The sequence below is a fragment of the Phascolarctos cinereus genome, unplaced genomic scaffold (genome assembly GCF_003287225.1).
Source record: "Phascolarctos cinereus isolate Bilbo 61053 unplaced genomic scaffold, phaCin_HiC Scaffold_4;HRSCAF=312, whole genome shotgun sequence".
Classification (NCBI taxonomy): domain Eukaryota; kingdom Metazoa; phylum Chordata; class Mammalia; order Diprotodontia; family Phascolarctidae; genus Phascolarctos; species Phascolarctos cinereus.
The window spans coordinates 55,741,608-55,762,341 of NW_027555847.1; the positions used below are offsets into that span (position 1 = coordinate 55,741,608).

At 39.1% G+C, this 20,734-nt stretch overlaps 1 protein-coding gene across 4 annotated transcripts in view; it reads right to left on the reverse strand.

Moving 5' to 3' along the window:
* RAF1 (Raf-1 proto-oncogene, serine/threonine kinase) overlaps window positions 1-20,734 on the reverse strand; it is a 75,717-nt gene that overhangs the window by 31,198 nt on the left and 23,785 nt on the right. For 3 of the 4 annotated variants that reach the window (XM_078152212.1, XM_020981083.2, XM_020981084.2), the window contains exon 2: window positions 17,854-17,944. The exons of the other annotated variant lie outside the window; for it this stretch is intronic. The gene's annotated coding sequence lies outside the window, so the exon portion shown is untranslated. The remainder of the gene's footprint in view (window positions 1-17,853; window positions 17,945-20,734) is intronic. 4 annotated transcript variants of the gene reach the window in all.

The following is a 20,734-nucleotide window of genomic DNA, read 5'->3' on the forward strand; positions in this document are numbered from 1 at the left end:
TATCAGGACTGCAGCGCTGTGACAACAATTGCAAAGTTATTCAAACACAGGAAACACAGAACAGTGCTGGATGTGAAGCACGGATAGAAGGATTTTTTTTTTAAGTGCTGGGAGTTTAACTAAAATATCAGGCACATTATAATGTAACAAGTAAAATTCCTCTTAAAGTTCAACATAGTCCCTTCCCCTAAAAGCCTTATAACACAAGGTAGTCAACAAGAGGGGTCTGACAGGGCAGCCAGGTGGCACAGTGGATACAGCACCAGCCCTGGATTCAGGAGGACCTGAGTTCAAATCCAGCATCAGACACATAACACTTACTAGCTGTGTGACCCTGGGCAAGTCACTTAACCCCATTGCCTAGCAAAAAAAAAAAAAAAAAAAAAGAGGGGTCTGACAATGTACCATAAGAGATTCAAGGGAATGGATGCCTTCCAGCTAGGCAAGGAGAAAGATCAGGTAAGAGAAGAAAGAAACCCAGAAGCTCAACCTAAAGGAGGATTTCAATAGGTGGTATAGGGGGGTGAGGGACCAGGAGGATAAAGGAATCATTTCCAGGCACAAGAGCAGCAAAGAGCAGTTCAGTTTGGCTGCTGAACAAAGTCTATCAAAGGATGTCCACGAACTAAGGCTAGGCTGAGAGAGCCTCAAATATGAGCTAAGAAGTCCATATTTTATTCTGTAAGCCGCTAAAGATTTTTCAGCACAGAGAAAGATTTTGTCAGCAGTGTTAAGGATAGAATGAAAAGTCGAGAAATTGGAGACTGAGAGAGAGACCCAGTTAGGATGAACATAAATTTCAGGGCTGGAAGGAACCTTAACAAAGGCATCTAGTCTAACTCCCTCATTTAACAAATGAGAAATGAGGCCCAGAGAGCTAAGTAGCAATGTGAGCACTTAAACATAAATCCAATGCTTTTCCAACACGACATCATCTCCAATGTTGTTGTAATCGTTCAGGTAAAAGCTAATGAGGTCTTAAGTGAAGGTGACAAAAATGAGAGGATAGAGATGCAGGAGAAATTGCTGGGAAGAACTGCTGGGACATGCAGAAGAAAGGAGAGAAGAGCGAGGGATAATTAAGGCTTTAAGAGTGGGCGTCTGCCTGGCACACAGTAGTCACTTTGTAAATGTCTGACTAATTGAAAAAATGGTGGCACCATTAAAGTAAACAGCAAACTCAGGAGGAGGCAGAGATGAATTCTGTTTTGGATGTGTTGTTGAACTGGAGATGCTAGTACATCATACAGAGAAGTGGGAAGTGTGTTATAAGAAGGCAGGTGGGAGACAGGACCAGAGACAGATTTAGGAATCATACAAATAAAAGTGATAACACATGTTATCAGAATGGATGAAACCACAGAGAATACACGTAGAAAAGATAAAGACTGAGAGAAGATTAGAACAGGAATCAACTTTTCTTTGTGTCATGGACCACTTTCAGTAGCCTAGTGAAGCCTATGGAACCCTTTTCAGAATATTTGTTTCCCACATTCATTATCAAAGGAAATGCTAAATTTGAGCTAAAGAGTTGTAAAAATAAAGATGCAAATCTTTCCCATCCAAGTTCACAAACCTCCTAAAATCTATCCAGCCCTTGGATTAAGAACTCCTGGATTAGGACAATGAATATACTGAAAAGGCAAGAAGAAAAATAACCAGGAAAGAAGAAATCAATTGAACAACAAGTGTTTATTGTCTACTACATACAGGACACTGCAACAGACAGTAGAGATACAAAGACTACAAAATTAAAAAAATTAAAAAATAAAAAACCCAAACAAAAAACAACCACAATTCCTACCCTCAAAAAGCTCACAGCCTACAATTCTATAGGAAGAGCCTACTACCTAGCTAGCTAGCATTTATACAAAATATTAAGGCTGGCAAAGTATTTTGCAGATATTATCTCCTTTTAATCTCACAACCACCCTAGAAGATAAATGCTATTTATATCCCTATTTACAAATAAAGAAACAGGAAGATAAAGGTTAAGTGCTTTGCCCAAGGTCATACAGGTAGTAAGTGTCTGAGGCTACATCTGAAATCAGGTTTTCCTGACTCCAAATCCAAAGCTCCATCCACTGTGCCAGCTAGCAGACTACATATTGTTTTGTGTTAAAGAGGAAAGGATGAGAAAGTAGAAGCTCAAAGTGTATTATATTCTTTCTAGAGAAACAGAATGATAGCTTAAAGGCTGAAGCAGGTTCAAAGGAAGGTGGCATTTTTCATTTTGGGGAGGAGGTAAGGAATCTAAATTTATTTATAGACAGACAGTAAAGTACCAGGAGAAAGAGATGACTGAAGTTGAAAGAGGGCCTGGGAAGATGATAAAAGAATAACCAATGTATCACTCTTTAACAAAAACTGCTCAGAAAACTGGAAAATAGTATGGCAGCAACCAGGCATAGACCAACATCTTACACCCTATACCAAAATAAAGTCAAATTAGGTACATGATTTAGATGTAAAGGCTGATACGATAAGCAATGCAGGGGAGCAAGGAATAGTTTACCTGTCAGATTTATGGAGAAGGAAAGAATTTATGACCAAACAAGAGACAGAGACCATTATGAAATGCGAAATGGATGACTCTGATTACATTAAATTAAAAAGTTTTGCATAAACAAAGCCAATGCAACCAAGATTAGAAGGGAAGCAGAAAGCTGGGAAACAATTTTTTATAGCCAGTATCTCTGACAAAGGCCTTATTTCTAAAATACAGAGAGAACTGAGTCGAATTCATAAGGATACATGTTATTCCCCAATTGATAAATTGATATGAACAGGCAGTTTTCAGAGAAAGAAACTAAAGCTATCTACAGTAACATGAAAAAATGCTCTAAATCACTATTGATTAGAAAAATGCAAATCAAAACTACTCTGAGGTACTACATCACACCTATCAGATTGGCTATCATGACAAAACAGCAAAATGATAAATGTTGGATAAGATGTGGGAAAATTGGAACACTAATGAATTGTTGATGGAGTTGTGAACTGATCCAACCATTCTGGAGAACAATTTGAAACTATGCCCAAAGGGCTATAAAACTGTGCATACCCTTTGAACCAGCAATACCACTTCTAGGTCTGTATCTCAAAGAGATCATAAAAAAGGGAAAAGGACCCACATGTACAAAACTATTCTTTCTGTGGTGGCAAAAAGTTGGAAATAGAGGGGATGCCCATCATTTGGGGAATGGCTGAACAAGCTGTAGTATATGAAGGTAACGGAACACTATTGTGCTATAAGAAATGATGAGCAGGTAGACTTCAGAAAAACCTGGAAAGACTAATGTGAACTGATGCTGAGTGAAGTGAGCAGAACCAGGAGAAAACTATACACAGTAACAGCTACACTGTGCAATGACTGACTCTGATAGACTTGGATCTTCTCAGCAACACAAGGATCTAAGTTAATTCCAAAATATTCACAATGGAAAATGCTACCCATATGGAGTTGGAAGGCAGATCGAAGCATACTATTTGCTCTTTTTTTCCTTCTGTTTTGTTTCTTCTTTCATGTGGCTCCTCCTATTGGTTCTAATAATTTTTTTCACAACATGACTAATGTGAAAATATGTTTAATAGGAATGTACATGCAGAGCCTATATCAGATCACATGCAGTCTTGGGGAGGGAGAGAAAATTTAAAACTCAAAATCTTACAGAAGTAAATGTTGAAAACTAAAATAAATTATTTAAAAAAAAAAGAATAACCAATCTAGCTACATTGTTTTCATTTGCTAGAGATATAAAGAATGTTTCTATGAAGAAAATAACATCAGTAATATACATTTTTAAAAATCAGAAGGGAACAGAAACAGGGCAATTTTGTTACTAGCTGGTTAAATTTAATACAAAATCTTTTTTTTTTAAACTATGTAACAGAAGTTCAAATTTCTTATACTCTCCTATCTGTTGTTCTTTGTCTATTAAATGTATTTGTTGATGACTGTTAAGTTTATAATATAAAAGAAGTAGAAACAAAGTGGATCCACCCACCAAATGGAGGCTGGCTAACAAACTGTATCATATTATCATAATGGAATATTACCATGCAGTAAGAAATAATATGAGAAAATTAGAGAAACATGAGACTTATATGAACTGCTATTGAATAAAATCAGCAAAAGAGGAAAACAACATCTACAACTAAAATAACATAAAGGAAAAGAATCAAAGGGCAGCAGCATTCTGAATAACTGCAAAGAGAAATCCTGGACCAGAGTATGAAAGCGGATCCCCCTTCCCCCGGCAGATGTTTGTGTAATTACAGGTGCAGAATGCTTCATACTTTTTCATGTTTGTTCTTTTTGTCTTAACAAAGACAGAAGTTTTTCCTTTATGTGACTGTGATTATATGAATAAAAAGCAACAAGTAAAAAGTCCATTAAATGATGTTTCTCCTTGATATTTTCCAGCTGTGGCCATGAGCAAGCATTTAAACTCTTTGTGTTTTAGTTTATCTTCTGTAAAATAATCTTGGTTGGTCTTCTTAACCTAAGATTCTAAAGCTCTATTACTATGACAATTTGGGCAAGATGTGAGGTTTTTTTTTCACTCCAAAGTTGTGCCAGAACTGACACGGAAAAATTATGCAAGGTACCTTAGAAAAGATTTTTGCCTCCAATTATTTTTAATAGTTATGTACAGTTATCTAATATTTCTGTTGGTTACCTGGGAAGGGTAACCTAGCTCCATTAATGATGTGCCTTTGAATAAAAGAAAATTAATATTCTACATAATTCAAAGAGAAGATTTTAAAGAAGAAAACATAACCAATCAAAGCTACTAAAAAGGACATGCATTACATGCAATTACCCAATTTTCATTTTTTTCACTGGCCTATTATGTCCTACCATTTAACTTGACTTTTGAAATTATCGACTTTCTGAGACACTTTATCAAAATTATCTGAAATTTTTTTTATGAGCAAAATATGAATAAAGTCTTTAAAATGAACAGACAGCATATGGCAGCACAATATTAAAGTCAGTATTGAAAAAATAAGTCATTCAGTCACAAAACTAATCTTTTAAAACAAAAGGGGAAACTCTAACTATTAGTGTTAATGAAAGTAATATATACTTGTAAAGCTTTTCTCCCACTACTCTGAAAAGACATCAAACAGCTGAAGAAACACTATATTTGCAGCATCACTTCCTAACCCTAATGAACATTACATGCACGGTACAAGGTCACTGCCAAGGAAATTCCCTATCATCATCTGAAGGATACCAAGAAAGGCAGGAATTCAAACCAAATGAAATATTGGCTTAGTTCACAACAGGTTCTGATATGTGGATTGGTAATTTAAGAAAACATAACGTGTGGGTTCCAGTCTACTTAACTGAACTGGAAGAAAGAAGCTGTTTATACCAGACTGTGTACTGAACACTGAGGTCTGTATTGTAGTCTTGGCTCAAATAACAAAAATCATCATCACCACCAGAGCTGACATATAGAGCATCTTAAAGCCTGTAAAATAGTTTATATATAATTATCTCATTGCAGCATTACAATAGACCCATTTTATAGGTGAGGAAACTGAGACTCAAAGAGGGTAAGTAATTTGCCTTTGGTCACACAAGTTCCTAAGGGCTGAAGGCACCATTCAAACCTAGATCTCTCAACTACAAGGCTGGCATACTTTCTACTAGACCAAGCTGCCTCTAATTCATTGAATAATAACACTGGACAAGTCACAAACTCTCTGGGAGGGAGTGGGAAGAAGGATACAATGGGACATGCAGGTGATTTTTAAAAAAAAAGATATCAATAAAAATGTATTTTAATGTTCCAAATCACTAATGATTAGAGAAATCAAATTAAAGTAACTCAATCTAACTCCTACCCATCAAATTAGCAAAGATGACAAAAAAGGAAAATATGCGTCAAAATGACAAAAGAGGTAAAAGTATGCACTGCTGATGGAGCTGCGAACTGGTCTGCTCCAACCACTCTGGAAAGCAATTTGAAATTATGCCCACAAAACTACTAAAATGAACAAGCCCTCTAACCAGAATTACCACCTCCAGTCCAATCCCCCAAAGAGATCAAAGAGGAAAAGGATCCATACTAACAAAAATATTCTTATCAGCTCTTGTTTGTAGTGGCAAAGAACTAAAAACTAAGGGGGTGCCCATTAACTGGGGAATGGCTGAACAAATTATGGTAAAAAAATGGAAAGAAATAGTCTTATGCCACAAGAAATTGTGAAAAAGATAATTTCAGAGAATCCCGGGAAGACTTGTATGAAATGATGCAGAGTGAAATAAGCAGAACCACAATTCATCCTATAACAACATTACCATAAAAAAGACTAACTCTGAAAGACTTAAAAATGCTGATGAATGCAATGATCGCAGGGAACCAAAGATCAAAAATGTTACCTTCCACCTGAGAGAGATGATGGACTAAATATACAGGACTCACGTATTTTTGGACATGACCTATAGGGACATACATTTTGCTTGATGACACATATTTGTTACAAGGGTTTTGTTGTTGCTTTTTTTTTTCCCATTTTGGAGGGCCGGGAAGGTAGGGTATGAAGTGGGAGTAAGAGAAACTAAATGTGTGTTGACTGAAAAAAATTAATTCTAGAGATGCATTTAAAAAAAAAAGCCTCTCTGGATTCCAGTTTTATCTCTAAAATGGGGCTAGCCTAAATGAACTTCTTCCTAATCCAATACTGCATAATTCTATGAATTTTATATATAAGACTGGCACAAAAATCCATTTGGAAGATTTAACACCAGTATATCAAAACAAATTTCAAATATATATCATCTAAGGAAGAAAATCAGGACAAGAAAACAAAACTAATTAATAAAATCACATAGTATGGTAGGTATGGGAAAAAATTAGCTAAAAACCTTTGAAAGTAAAAAGCTTTAGGAGACAAGACAGCAGAAGAACAGGAAGCAGTGCAAGAAGCTCTCCTCCAAAGAGACCCAAATCAAATCCTGATAGGGAAATCCAAGAAAAAGTCACACTGAGTCATTTTTCTAGCACGGGTCAGCAAAGGGAGACAGACTGTGTGTCCCTTTCATTGACAAAAATCTTTTCAAACTTTCAAACTCTTGCTTCCTCTCCTCTAGGAAGTCTGGTTGAATTTGTACTCAAGCTGTGTTTTGAATTTGTGCTCAAGCTGTGTTTTGCTTTGAGGCTTTAGTTATAGATGTTTTAGTCTCATTCTTATTTGGAAAGGTCTGTGTGGAGCAGGCCCACCTAGGGAGAGGCAAAGAGGGGTGCCAGATCCATATCAGGTTTCTCCCAGACCTATCTGGAATACCAAGACGAAGCCGGCTGTGAACTGGCAGCTTGGCTACCCAGTACTTAGCTCTAGATCACAGATCTACTCGGGACTGACAAGGAAATACAACCCCCCACCCCCACCCCCGCCCAGCAGTTTCAGGTAGAGTAATCTCAGGAGGGCACCAAAGGAAGAGTGAGTTTAGAAGCAAGCAACAGCAGTCTGATTCAAACCCCAATAACAGCCTGACTCAAATCCCAGGAGCAGAGCAGGACATCAGTTCTAACCTCCAGCCTAGTCTGAAGCTTGCACTCTCAGCCCAAAGGGGAGCCTGAAGCTCTGGCACTTGGAACCAGCACAGCTTCCCAGCTGGCTCACAGTGGCTGAGTCCAGCTGTGGTCCACTGTTGCTTAGACATAAACCTAGGTCAGGAATTTGCACGGCTCAGACCAGAAGGGCAGCAATCAGACTTTGTCCTGGATCAGACCACTGTGGCAGCATGGAATTATTGCAGGTCCTGAACCTCGGCTTTCCTTGGGTTCCTGGAATAACATGACACTCAATACTCAAAGCAGGGACAAGACCAGCTGACACCTTCCCAAAAGAAGTGCACAGAGCCCAGCCCTAACATCAAGTTCAGGCTCTGACATCATTAAGCCTAAAATCAACAAGAAGTACACTGGAAGGATGAGCAAACAAAGAAAGAAACCCATTATATATGGTAACAGATATGCTCAAGACACAAATCCAGAAGAAGGGAATAAGTCCAAAGTATCCACAACTAAAGCCTCAAAGAAAAACACAGCTTGGACATAAATTCAACTAGAATTCTTAGAAGAGAGGATGCAAGACTTTTTAAAAGTCTAAAAATTTTTTTTCAATGAAATGAAAATTCAAGAGGAAAAAAAATTGGAAAGGAAATGAGAGCCACAAAAGAAAGAACTGGAAAGAGAAGTAACAGCTTGACACAAGAGGTATAAAACCTTGCCCAAGCAACATACTCACTAAACACAAGAACAGAGCAAAGAGAAGCCAATGACTCCATGGGACAAGAAGAAATATTAAAATAAAATCAAAAGACTGAAAAAAAATAGAAGAAAGTCTAAAATATCTCAAAGCAAAAACAATGACCTGGAAAACAGATTGAGAAGAAAAAAAGGCAAGACTCATCAGACTACCTGAACACCATGACCAAAACAAGTGCCTAGACATCAGGAGGGGTGGAGGGTGAGGAGACAGACAGAGTTTTAAGTATTCCTGATGAAAAGACCGGAGCTGTGTAGAGGAGTTAAAAGAAATATAAAAAGGTTAAAAAGTTAAGAGAAACACAAAAAGGCAAACATGAACCAAAACTGATAAAGAACTAAATAAACGAGGATAAACTAGTTACATTCAGATATGAGGAGATGATACATGTGTTTCCTACGGACCTTTTCGTCATCAGGAGGAAGGCTAGTTAGCCTAATTAGCCAAAATTCCTGGGAGTGCTTTAAGATGAAAGAACGGAAAGGGAGAGGAAGAGAAATTCACTAAGGGGGAAAAGAAAAGGAAAGTTAGGGGAAATGATCTCACATTATCAGGGTTCGAGCAGGCATCTACATACACAAGAACAGGGGACAGGCAAGTGACTGACACTTGAACTTCACTCTCATCTGAGCTGGTCAAAGAAGGAAAGAATACCCACACAGTTAGGTACAAAAATACATTTCACTCAACAGGGAAAGGAGACAAGGAGAAGTTAAAGGGAGAGTAAATTAAGGGAAGGATTAGTCCAAAAAACCCAAACCTTAAGGATCTAAGAAAATATTTATAGGTCATTTTGAGGTAGCACAGTATGGGAATCTGAGGTGGTGCCCATCAGCTGGGAATTGGCTAAACAAGTTATGGGGCATAAATCAGATGGAATCCTCCTGTCCTATAAGAAATGAAGCGGATGGATCAGAGAAACCTGGGAAGACTACTATGAATTAATGCAGAGTGAAGTAAACAGAACCAGAACAATTTATACAAAGACAACAACATGATTAAGACATACAACTTTGAGAGAATCGGGAATTCTGATCAGTTTAATGATCAACCATGATTCCAGAAAACTAATGATGAAATATGCTACCCACCTCCTGAGAGAAGGGTGAAGGACTCAAAGGGCAGAATAAGAAATATATTTTGAACATGGCCAATGTGGAAATCTGTTTTGCTTGACTATACACGTCTGTAAAAACGGTTTTGTTTTTCCTTCATTCTCAGGGGCAGTGGGGAGGAGACAGAAGTTAGATTTTTGTTGACTAAAAAATATGTACCTAGATATATCTACATCTTTATATAGAAATACATATATGTACATATATTTTTTTTTAAAGAAAGTGAAAAACTCTTTTTAACCTAATTGTATCTATGGTGTCCACTGATATGCCTCTTGACTAAGGCTAAGATTCCTAGGACTATTTGGTATGTATTTTAGTAAAACTGGTCCATGTGCTTAATTACAGCAATACTTAATTCATTTAGTATTGTGAAGGATGCAAAGTATTCCATAAGAAAATTCTGGATAGCTGAACCTAGCATTTTTTAAAAAATCATTCTGGTAGGAAATCATAATATAAAATGTTATATACTTCTCTGTCTATAAGTAGACAGTAATACAAATAATTTAAGATTTTCCTAATTACTCAAGGGCTTCAAGCCAAATGAAATATTGGGTGAGTTCAGAGAACACTGATATGTTGTTCTCCAGTTACTGTACTCTGCTACAAAATTCAGCAATGTCTTCAGAACTGATAAGTTATATAAGGTTGTTTGCCTTTTCACAAAATGACACCAAGCTCTTGTTAATTTTTATATCTGAATTTTATATTTTCAGTCTCTTCTGTTTTTGTCACTCTCTGCTTCTGTCAATGTTCAATTCTTACACTCTCTTCAGCACAATGCAATAGAAAGAACCCTGAACGGAGAGCCAAGAGCAGGTTCCCCACTCCCGGTCAAGAGACTAGGAAGCATTCTGCCACTTACTAGTCTAATTAATGGGAACCTGGGCAAGTCTCATAAAATTGTTTCCATTTTTACATTTTTCATTTGCCCATGAGCAAAGGGTTGTTACTACAATCAAATAACAGATTTTATGTGATATTTTGAAAATGTAAAAGCATGCAAATGGAAGATATTATTAATACTACTATGAATACTCAAATTTCTCATCTGCAGCTGACTGGAAAATTATGCTTAATACAACTTACTTTTTTTTTTTAGGTTAGGCAATGGGGTTAAGTGACCTGCCCAGATCACACAGGTAGTAAGTGTTATGTGTCTGAGGCTGCATTTGAACTGAGGTCCTCCTGAATCCAGGGCCAGTGCTCTATCCACTGCACCACCTAGCTGCCCCACAACTTTCAATATAGGATTAAACAGGCCCCATACTCTCAGATGAGTAAAGAGCTTTGTTCTTTAGTAATATTGTTTTGGAAGATGGACTATAGACTACTGTAATAATATAGGAGAGGGTTGATGAAAGTCTTGATTAGGGGGGTGACAGCATTGAGTACAGAGAAGAAAGCAGATGCAAAAGATGTTGTGGAGATAGAATCAAAGGGACACAGTCACTCACTGGATATGTGGCTGAAGGCGAATGAGGTGTAAAGGATGACTGTGAGGCTGCTTTTCAGAATGGCAGACCCAATTCCCTGCTGCGCCAACAATATACCAGAAAGCCTGTCCACCCACAGCCCCTCCAAAAACAGTCATTTCCTTTTTTTGCCATCTTTGTCAATTTGTTGTTTGATTTGTCTTTCTCTTCTTATTCCTAATTTGGTCAGTGTTTCATATAGTTGTTGGTAGCCTGGATTTCTTTCCTTTGGAGGCTCCTGCTTTTCTCCTTTGAGCACTTATCTACTAAGGAATTACTCTTAATCTTGCATGTGAATCAGGTGAGACTGATGTCAAAGAAACTGGCTGCACATTTTTTGTGCAAGTTATTTCTCTTTTGATTTTTAACTGCACTGGTTTTGTTCATTTCAACTGTATATAATTAGAATGGTCCATTTAATCTTTTGTAATCTTCTTTATACCTTTGGTTTGTTGGAGAACTCTTCCCATCTCCATAGCTCTGAACAGTAATTCTTTCTCCTCTAATTTATATGGTATACCTATTTGGAGCTTACTGTAGTATTTGGGGTGAGAAGTTACTCTAAATCTAACTGCATATAAAGTCCCTTTTTTTGTTCTTCTTTGAATATGGAATGTACAGACTTGTTGGTGTTACAAATGTAGAACAAAAACATGTTTTTTAAGTTCCTTCCAGTGCTGTAGCCTGATGGACCAAAACTATACAAAAAGGCTGCGAGCCCATTAGCTGACTTAATTTTCCAGGAATAATACACTGTTGTTCAGTTACTTCAGTTGTGCCCAACTCTTTGTGACCTCATTTTGAGTTGTCTTGGCAAAGATACTGGTGCGCTTTGCCACTTCCTTCTCCAGCTCATTTTACAGATGAAGAAATCGAGGCAAATAGGGTTAGGTGACTTATACAGGGTCCCACAGCTAGTAAGAATCTGAGGCCAGATTTGAATTCAGGAAGATGAGGCTTCTTGACTCAGAGCCAAGTACCCTACCACACTGTGTCACTTAGCTGCTCAAGCTGTCAACTAGTAGGAAATAAATCAGTTGGATAGCATAAGATTGCTCACAGTTCTGACTTTAAAACTCTGGCCATCAAAGGTCACAGTTAACACCAGACATACAGTATGATGTGACCTCACCCACCTTTAGGAAAACAGCAATATACAGCAAACATTACCTATTATTACACAGGCCAGTTCACTACGTGACATTCAGGAAGTGCATAGCTTTTGGAGAAACAAAGACTTCTGGCCAAAAAAAGCATCTAAGAAGGACAAATAGCAGGCTATACAAACATGTGCCCTAAGAGTAACTCAAAGATGACCCTTCACAGGTATACAGTATGGAAGTCTAAAGTATTTTGTAAGCTCCTTGAGGGCAAGGACCAATGATCGTATTGTTCCTTTTATCCCTTACAATATTAACCATAGCACAGTAAACATAAATGGTTGGCATTCAAGTACCAGATCATTAACAATAACTCAATTTCACTGATGCACTGAAGGCATATGAGTATTTCCAGTATTTCCATGAGTGTTTCTCTATTCACCAGAGAACTAAAACACAGATACAGGGAGGATAGGATATATGTTATATTAAAGCACCTTGTAGTTCCAATCATATAAAGATAGATCTCAGTATTCCAAAAAAGGGGAGTTAAGGAAAGGGAAAAAATTAGAATTTAACTCATTAATAAAACCAAAAATCATCATCAAAACAATGTCTTAAAATACATAACCCAGGAGGGTAATACACTTTTCCCTAACTTGATAGCCACGTGCAAGTGAAGATCTGTGACCACATTACTGTCAAGCTCTCACACTGGAAGGGTAATAGGGTAGAGCCAGGGGTGGAACGTGACATTTGATGTCTACATATTCAAATAAATGGAGGTAAAAGGTAAGCCAACAACCTTACCTTTGAAACAGATCTGCATCAAATGTCACCAATGTATGGCATACCCTACTAGGACAGCACAGAATTGGGGGGGGGAGAGGCGGTATGAGGGATTTAGAAATAGACTACATGGAACAGAGGCCCAACATATTTCTTCTGAAGGCTGGATCTAGGATATCACATTTATTAAACACAGGGAGACTATAATGTTCCTGCATTAAATACTTCAGTTACAGAGACATTTCTCAAAACTGCAACCAGTGGCAGCTAGGTGGCTCAGTGGATAGAGTGCCAGCCCTGGAGTCAAGAGGACCTGAGCTCAAATTCCAATTTGGCCTCATTTACTAGCTGTGTGACCCTGGGCAAGTCACTTAACCCTGACTGGATCTTAAATCCCCATACCCCCCCCCCCAAAATAAAACCCCAAGTAACTGCAACCATAGTCATCTTTTCCCTAACCAAATAGGCCTACCTTTGTGGTAGTAAATTAGCTGAGTTTACAGTTTGTCACACAGAGCTCCTACTGTGACACTTGTTTATAACATTTAAATTCCAATTTGGACAGTGAGGGAATTCCACTCCTACATTTGCCCCTGCAATAGGAAATTTTAGAAGCTCTTCTGAGAATTGGAGCGACATGATAGAAGTTTAAGAAAGATGATTTGGGCTGTGGTAAAAGATTTGCAGAGAGGTTCTGACAGCCAAAGCTATGTGAAAGCTTTGCAATTGTTTAAGCTGGGGATAGCAAGATGGGAGCCTGTACTACGGTAAGGGCAACAGTTAGATAGGAGAGGGCAGATTCAAGAGCTACACTCAAGAGTGAATCAGCAGGACCCAGTGATATTAGATATGAAAGAAGAGAGAGAGAAAATAGAGCAATTATTGCATCCTAAGCACTGTGCTAAGTACAAGGGATACAAATACAAGCAGGTAAGATGGTTCTGCCCTGAAGAAGCAAGCAAGGGAAATGCTGGAGGAGGATATGGGAGTCCAGAGAGCCAGCTGAAAATCAGATGAAGCATGGCTGAGGGCCCTCCCAAAATGATGGTCCCGAAGAGAAAATCCTCCATGTGGAGAGGCAGGCCACAGGGCAGAGATTTTTCAGGGTGGCAATACAGTAGGTGAAGAGAAGAAGGTGGAGTCCAGAGAGAGTGACATAAAACATGGCTAAGGTCTGTCCCAAAATTGTGGTTCCACAGAGAAAGTCATCAATAAAGGGAAGAAGGGTCCCAAGACAGAGGGTTTCCAGGGTGGGAGGGAGAGGAAAAAGTCAGAAATAACTCTAAAGTTAAGAACATAGGAGAAGAAGTTAATGGTTATGTCACAGAAAGAAGTAATGAAATTGGAGAAGTAAGCTTGAGAGGAAAAAAAAAGAAGCTCCATTTTGGACATAAAGAGTTTGAGGTCCTGGTGGGACATTCAGAATGATGTTCTATCACGGCTGAAGAGAAAGGGATGCCAAGAAATGAACTCCAAAACTATGGGAGTAAATGAGATTGTTGAAGCAGAGTAAACCACAGGACTGGAGAACTGGGGAGTACTTTAGAGCCCATCTAGGCCAGGGGCTCTGCACCTTTTTCTGTGTCCTGGACCCATTTAGCAGTCTAGTGAAGCCTAAGGACCCTTTCTCAAAATAATGTTTGTAAATGCATTTAAAGGCAATTTTACAATAAGGACAATTACAAAGTAAAAGAATTATATTGAAATATAATTATCAAAAATGTTTAAAGTGCATGCATTCCAGAGTAAGACCCTTTGATCTTAGTTCAAACCCCTGCCCATGTCCATTTTACAGATGAGTAAGCAGAAGTGCAGAGAAGGCCCTTCAGGAGGTCCTCATTGTAGGTCTTCAAGCAAAGGTGAAATTGAGTGTGTTGGAGAGGGGCTTCTTGTTGAGGTACAGGTCAAACTAGACAGCATCTGGGGCCCTTCCAACTCTGAGATTCTTGGGGGAGAAGGGGGTGGTCAACAGACTTTTTCCTAGAATCACAAAGCTATTAAATGGCAGAGCTGGGATTTAAACCCTGGTCTTGACTCTAAATCTAGGAAGTCTAAGTCTAAATCCAGAATTGGACAGCTACCCACTGAAATGGAGAAAAAGATAAGAAGGCCAAAGACAGACTTTTAAAAAATACCAACTTTAAGGGGTCAGGAGAGAAGAACAGTTACAGAGAGAGGCAAAAACCCAATAAATTATAATGTGTCTACAGACAAGGGGAAAGAAAATCTCCAGAAAACAGAAATAGTCAACACTGTCAAATGATACAGAGGCCAAGGAGGCCAAAAACTGGGGGTGGGGGTGGGAGATGTCAGGGACGAAGAAGGCCTTTGAATTTTGTGAAGAGGAGAGCACCAGCAACATTCTGAGGAAGCAATTTCAGGTGGCTGGTGGTGAGGCAGTTTCCCAATAAACAGGGAGCTTAAGACAAGTATACAAATAACTCTAATACAAAGTAGAAAGTGATTAGAGGCAGCAGGTGCCACGAAACAAGTTCAGGGTTTGGGTGATTCTAATTCTGACCCCGGTCAAATGAATTAACCTCTATGGACCTCAGCTTCTTCATCAATAATAATAATGTTAATTGCAACTAGCATTTATATTACACTTTAAAGTTTGCAAAGCACTTTACAATGATTATCTCATTCAGTCCTCACGATAACCCTGGGAATTAGCTATTATTATTACTCTCATTATATAGCTGAAGAGACTGAGGCAAGTAAAGGTTAGAACTCAGGTCTTCCTAACTCCAGGTCCAACACTATGTGCACATCAAAATGAAGGGACTGGATCAGATGATCTCTAAGGTCCCTTCCAACTCTAAACCTCTATCCCTATAATCCAAGCACTAAGAAGTATAATAAATACAAAATGTTATGGGAGCACAGGAAGGGAGATGTCAAAATCAGGGAAGTTTCATGAAGTAGATAAAACTGAAGCTAGCCTATGGAAAGTGATATGGACTCCGATGAGCAGATATGGGCCGAGGCACTGATAGGGAATGGTATGCTGGGTCAAGATCCCAGAGAGCTGTGAAAGCCAAGCTAGAAACTTGGACTTTATTCCCTAGGTCAGGCCTGCACAACTTGTGGCTTGTGTGTCGCTGGCAGCAGGCCTCTACATTTCTCAAGGGCCTCCCAAAATTCTTTGGTGTGCACTCAGACACAAACTTTGGGGAAGGAGGAGGGGGTGCACAGGTTGTATGGGCCTGCCCTAGGTGATGAGTAGCCCTGAAAAGTGCTTGAACGAGGTTTTAACATGAGCTTAAGTAAATTCTGTATAGGGCAATGCCTTATGAACTTTTATTATATGCATCAATCATTAAGCCAATTTCTTGTGAATTATACAAAATCAGTAGTGTAAGAAGAAGTTCATAAATCCTGCAAAGCAGAGAAGCCTGCTTTTGTAGCTGTCCCATAAAAAGAAATCAGTGCAGTTTCTGTGTCTCCGGCACAGCTGAAGCAGCTGATTCTAGGAAAAGTTGGTCCCTGGGCTCCTCTTTCTGTGCCTCTTTCCATCTCCATGGAGCTTCCTCCCTAGGCCCTCCTGCTCTCCATCAATCCTATTACCAAGACAGGCAAGAACTGGATGTTTATAACTTATGTTTGCCCAACAGAATGTACTTACTATAGTACCCACTCACTCATGACCTCCAATTATAGAATGAAAGGTTCTTTCCCTTTATGACAAAATGTTATCTCCTTTATACCAGGCAGAAATTATCTCTGTTACTACTTGGCAGTTACTGAAGGGGAGCTACAGAGAGGGGAATGGTAGGCCCAAGTAGGATGCAATATATTACCAACAAAGACTGCAGCAGGAGACAAACATCAATACGTGGGTGAAACATGTGGGTCACAAACCTGCCGCCTGATCATTATTAGCTGTGTGCCCTGAAGCAAGTTACTGAATTTCTCAGCGCCTCAGTTTACTCATCTGTAAACTGATCTCTATGGTCCTCTGTCCAGCTCTGACATTCTATGCCTAAATATTTGAGATATTATAATACTGTAAGATAGCGGTCTAAATAGGCATTTCACTAGGTGCAAAGGATCATTAACCTTAAGAACAACGGGAAAGGATAGAATCAGCACTACAACAGGTATAAAATATTAAATGGACCAAGCAAATAAGTCAGAACTTGAGACTACAGGGAAATCAGAGAGGGAAGGAAGAAGAGAGAAAGGACCTGATTTTACTACAACAAGGAAGGGTCAGGAAAAACCCTTTTGAAGAAGATGGAATTTGAACTGGATCTTGAGGGAAGCCAGGAAAGAGAAGTGAGGAGGGAAAGCAATCTCAGAATGAGGGACAGCGAATGAAAAGGCACAGAATGGAGGGGTTGCCATAAGGTCCCTGGGTCTGAGAGCGTGTGGAAAACATAGGAAAGAAAAGGAAAGGATAAGAAGGAAAGGGCAGAAGACACCAGACTGTAAAAGGCTTTTAAACAAAGGACTTTAAATATGATCACAGAGGTCAGAAGGAGCCACCAGAGATTACTGAGGAGGTAATAGTGACAAAAGTCACACCCTTGCTGTAGGAAAACTGAGCTTCCCCTAAATCAAGAATTCTTAACCTAGGACATATGAACTTTTATTTAAATATTTTGAAAAATGTATTCAAAAGGGATATTTGTAAAGCCCTTAGCCTAGTACCTGGTATTATAATGCTATATAAATGCTTATGCCCTTCCTTTCCCCTGTCTTCAACACAATGTTTCCTTTGTAATCCTATATAGTTTATGTACTTAAAAACATTAATATGAAATGGGGACCATACACTTCTGCCCAAAAGGTCTATGATCCCTAAATGTTAAGGATTCCTGCCCTAAAAGCAGAGCTAGTCTTAGCAGTAAGGAAATAAACCATCTTCCATACATGCCAAAAAGCTACTCCTCAAGCACAAGTCTGGCCACACCATTCCCCTACTCAACTCTGGGATCAAACACAAACTCCTCTGGCATTCGAAGCTTTTCCAAATGTGGTTCCAATGTTAATACTACTCCCTTTAATGCATTAGAGTCACACTGGCTCCCACATCTAGGCCTAGCTGTTCCCAGTCCCTGGAATGAAACCTCTCCTTACCTCTGCTCTTAGAATCCCTCTCTGCCTTCAAAGCAAAGTGCAAGCCCTCATGAGCCTTTCCTGATGCTCCAGCTGGTGGGTGGCTCCTTCCCTAAAAGAAAAAAAAAGATAATGATAAAATTACCTCGTATTTATTTTATATAAACATGTGTGTGTGGTATATGCACACATACAATTTATCTCCTCCAATAGAAAAGTAAGCCCCTTGAGGGTAGAGAGAGTTTCATTATTTTTTATATTGCACAGAGCTCAGCATATAGTAAGCACTTAATGAATACTTGTTGGCTTTATTCTCCAGTGGCCAACCACCTCTGCTCCTTCATCACTGTCTTCTTCCAGGACTGATCTACACTAGGACTGCTGGCCTGAAAGACCCTTCCTTTCAGACTTTCCCTCTCCTGTACTCTCAATAAAACCCACTTGTGACAAGAGTCACCCCGAGGAGCTCTATCACTGTGTGAGTGACTGATCTCAATAATGCCCTGCCTATACCTGCATCAATCACTCTGAACCCCTGGCCTTCTCTTGAGATTCTTAAAGTGCCCATAAGCACTGACAGCAAATCCTTCATCAAGCCATTCTCAATGGCCCTTGGCGACAATCAGAGAGTTAAAAGAGCACGTCACATCGAGACACTACAACCACAAACACTGATGGCTAAACCAGCTGGATCAAATACAACTTCTACAATGGAATATGTATAAAATGGATTATTATAAATTCTTCAGTTTGAGTATGAGACTTATACATTCCATGAGCTATATTATTGGGTTCTAGTATTGTCAGTGCCTAAGGCACTCAGAGCACTAAGCTCAGGTCACCAAGTTGCCATTTAAAGGATAGTTCAGCAATCTTTCATAAACAGAACACCAATTCTTTACTTATTCACTCTCACTGGAGGTTTTGTGTGCCAGTACTATATTCTAACATTTAAGAGTTGAATGTCTAACATATAGCTATTAGGAAGACATACAGTAATACTTGTATTACAGGCAAAGAAAGCCAACATTGGTTTTCCCCCATGACACTCCCCTTACTGACTTCAGGTCTCTCATTGGCTGTTCCCCATGCCTAGAATGTCTCCTGGTTTCTCTAGCTTCCCTCAAGACTCAGTTCCAAATTTCCCTTTGGTATGAGGCCCTTTTCCATACTGGTGCCCTGTCCCCTCTTCCTACCCAGTGCCTTCCTCCTGAGATTAATTTAACTTACTATATGGGGGTATGTATCTTGTATGTATGTATATTTTTGCAGACTGTCTTCCCCATGAGAATGTGAGTTCCTTGAGGGCAGGAACCATGTTTTTTTGTATTTTTTCACATCACTAGTGATGTAAGCCCTTGATAAATGCCTGTTGACTCACAACCCACTATAAAAACACATTCCTTGTAACCATGGATAGAAAGTCATAGATATAAATCTGGAAGAGACTTCAGAAGCCATTGAGACCAACGGTTTCAAACTCAAATAGAATGGGGGGGGGTTCACTAAATTGCCTTGCTAGCCACATACTGACTTAGAAAACCACATATTATCTATGTTTTTAGGTATTTTTTAAAATGTTAAATCTTTCCCAATTACATTTTAACCTAGATTCAGGCTGCATGGGGCAATGAGGGGTGGGGGATGGGTAACTGCAGACCACACTGGGCCTGTGTGTTTCACTCCTCTAGACCACCCCTCTCATTTCAAAGATGAGAAAATTGGGCTCAGAGAGATTAAGTGTCTGGTATTAGAAGAAGAGTTGGAATCCAGGTGGTCTACCTCCAGAGCCAATGCTCTTTCCACTACAACACAGCCTAAACACATGGTTTTTTTCTGTTCTTTGGCCTCTTCTGTATAACTCACCCAGAAGAACATGATCACTGTAACCACAACCCAGGGTTCATGCTCCTGGGGCAACTCGAAAGGCCAAGCTCAACTTGGCCCAGGTCCAATCCACAGACAATGGCCTCTGAGGTTAGTGGACAGGGATGAGGGAAGAATGAGTGTCCCTAAAACAATGACAGTTAAGCTAGAAATCAGTCAACCCAGGATCCACACTTCTCCTCCATTCAAAGGTACACATACCCACTGGTGCCCTCATCAAGTCTGTCTGCACAGTGCCACACACTTCTAATCAATTTATTAGAGACAGGGACTTTGAGATTTCTGACCTGAGATTTCACTGATATAGGAAACTCCCCAAAGAGAAAATACCCTCTACCAATGTAGGTCAATACTTTCTCTGCAACTTGAGATAGTCCAGTAGATCTTAAAGAGCACTGAGTGGGTAAGTGACTTAGCCAGGGACACAAAGCCAGTTCATTTCAGAAGCAGAACTTATAGTCTTATAGAGGGTCAGTGAGGTAGGACTAGAATCCTAACCTCCCTGATTTCAGGTAATTATGTTTAAGGTACAGCATGGTATAGTAAAGAGCTGGTCTCAGAGCCAGGAAGACCTGAGTTCAAATCCTACCTCCCACACGGTCTATGTCTTGCTCTAGGTAACTCTCTAACACAGTAAGTTTCTAGAAATTTTAAGTCCAGTCCCTATTTCCAACCCTTATTAATGCTTAAAAATGCAACAAGGTCAGAAATACAGGTAGGTATTTCCGATGAACTATTAACTCCAACAAAAATCTTCAGTTCAGTCACTTGTGAACTGCAATATGTTCAGGGCTACGACCTGAAAATATGATGAAATATGACAGGTTGGGGGGAAAAATCAAATCAGGATAGCCTGATAACCAGCAATCAGTTGACATCATATAATAAGCTGCACCAAGCAAATTCTGAACAACCAAAAACTCCACCATTAACTTCACTCAATTAAAAACCATTAATCTACTTTTTTTATATAAATTTATTTTTAGTTTTCAACATTTACTTCCACAATATTTTG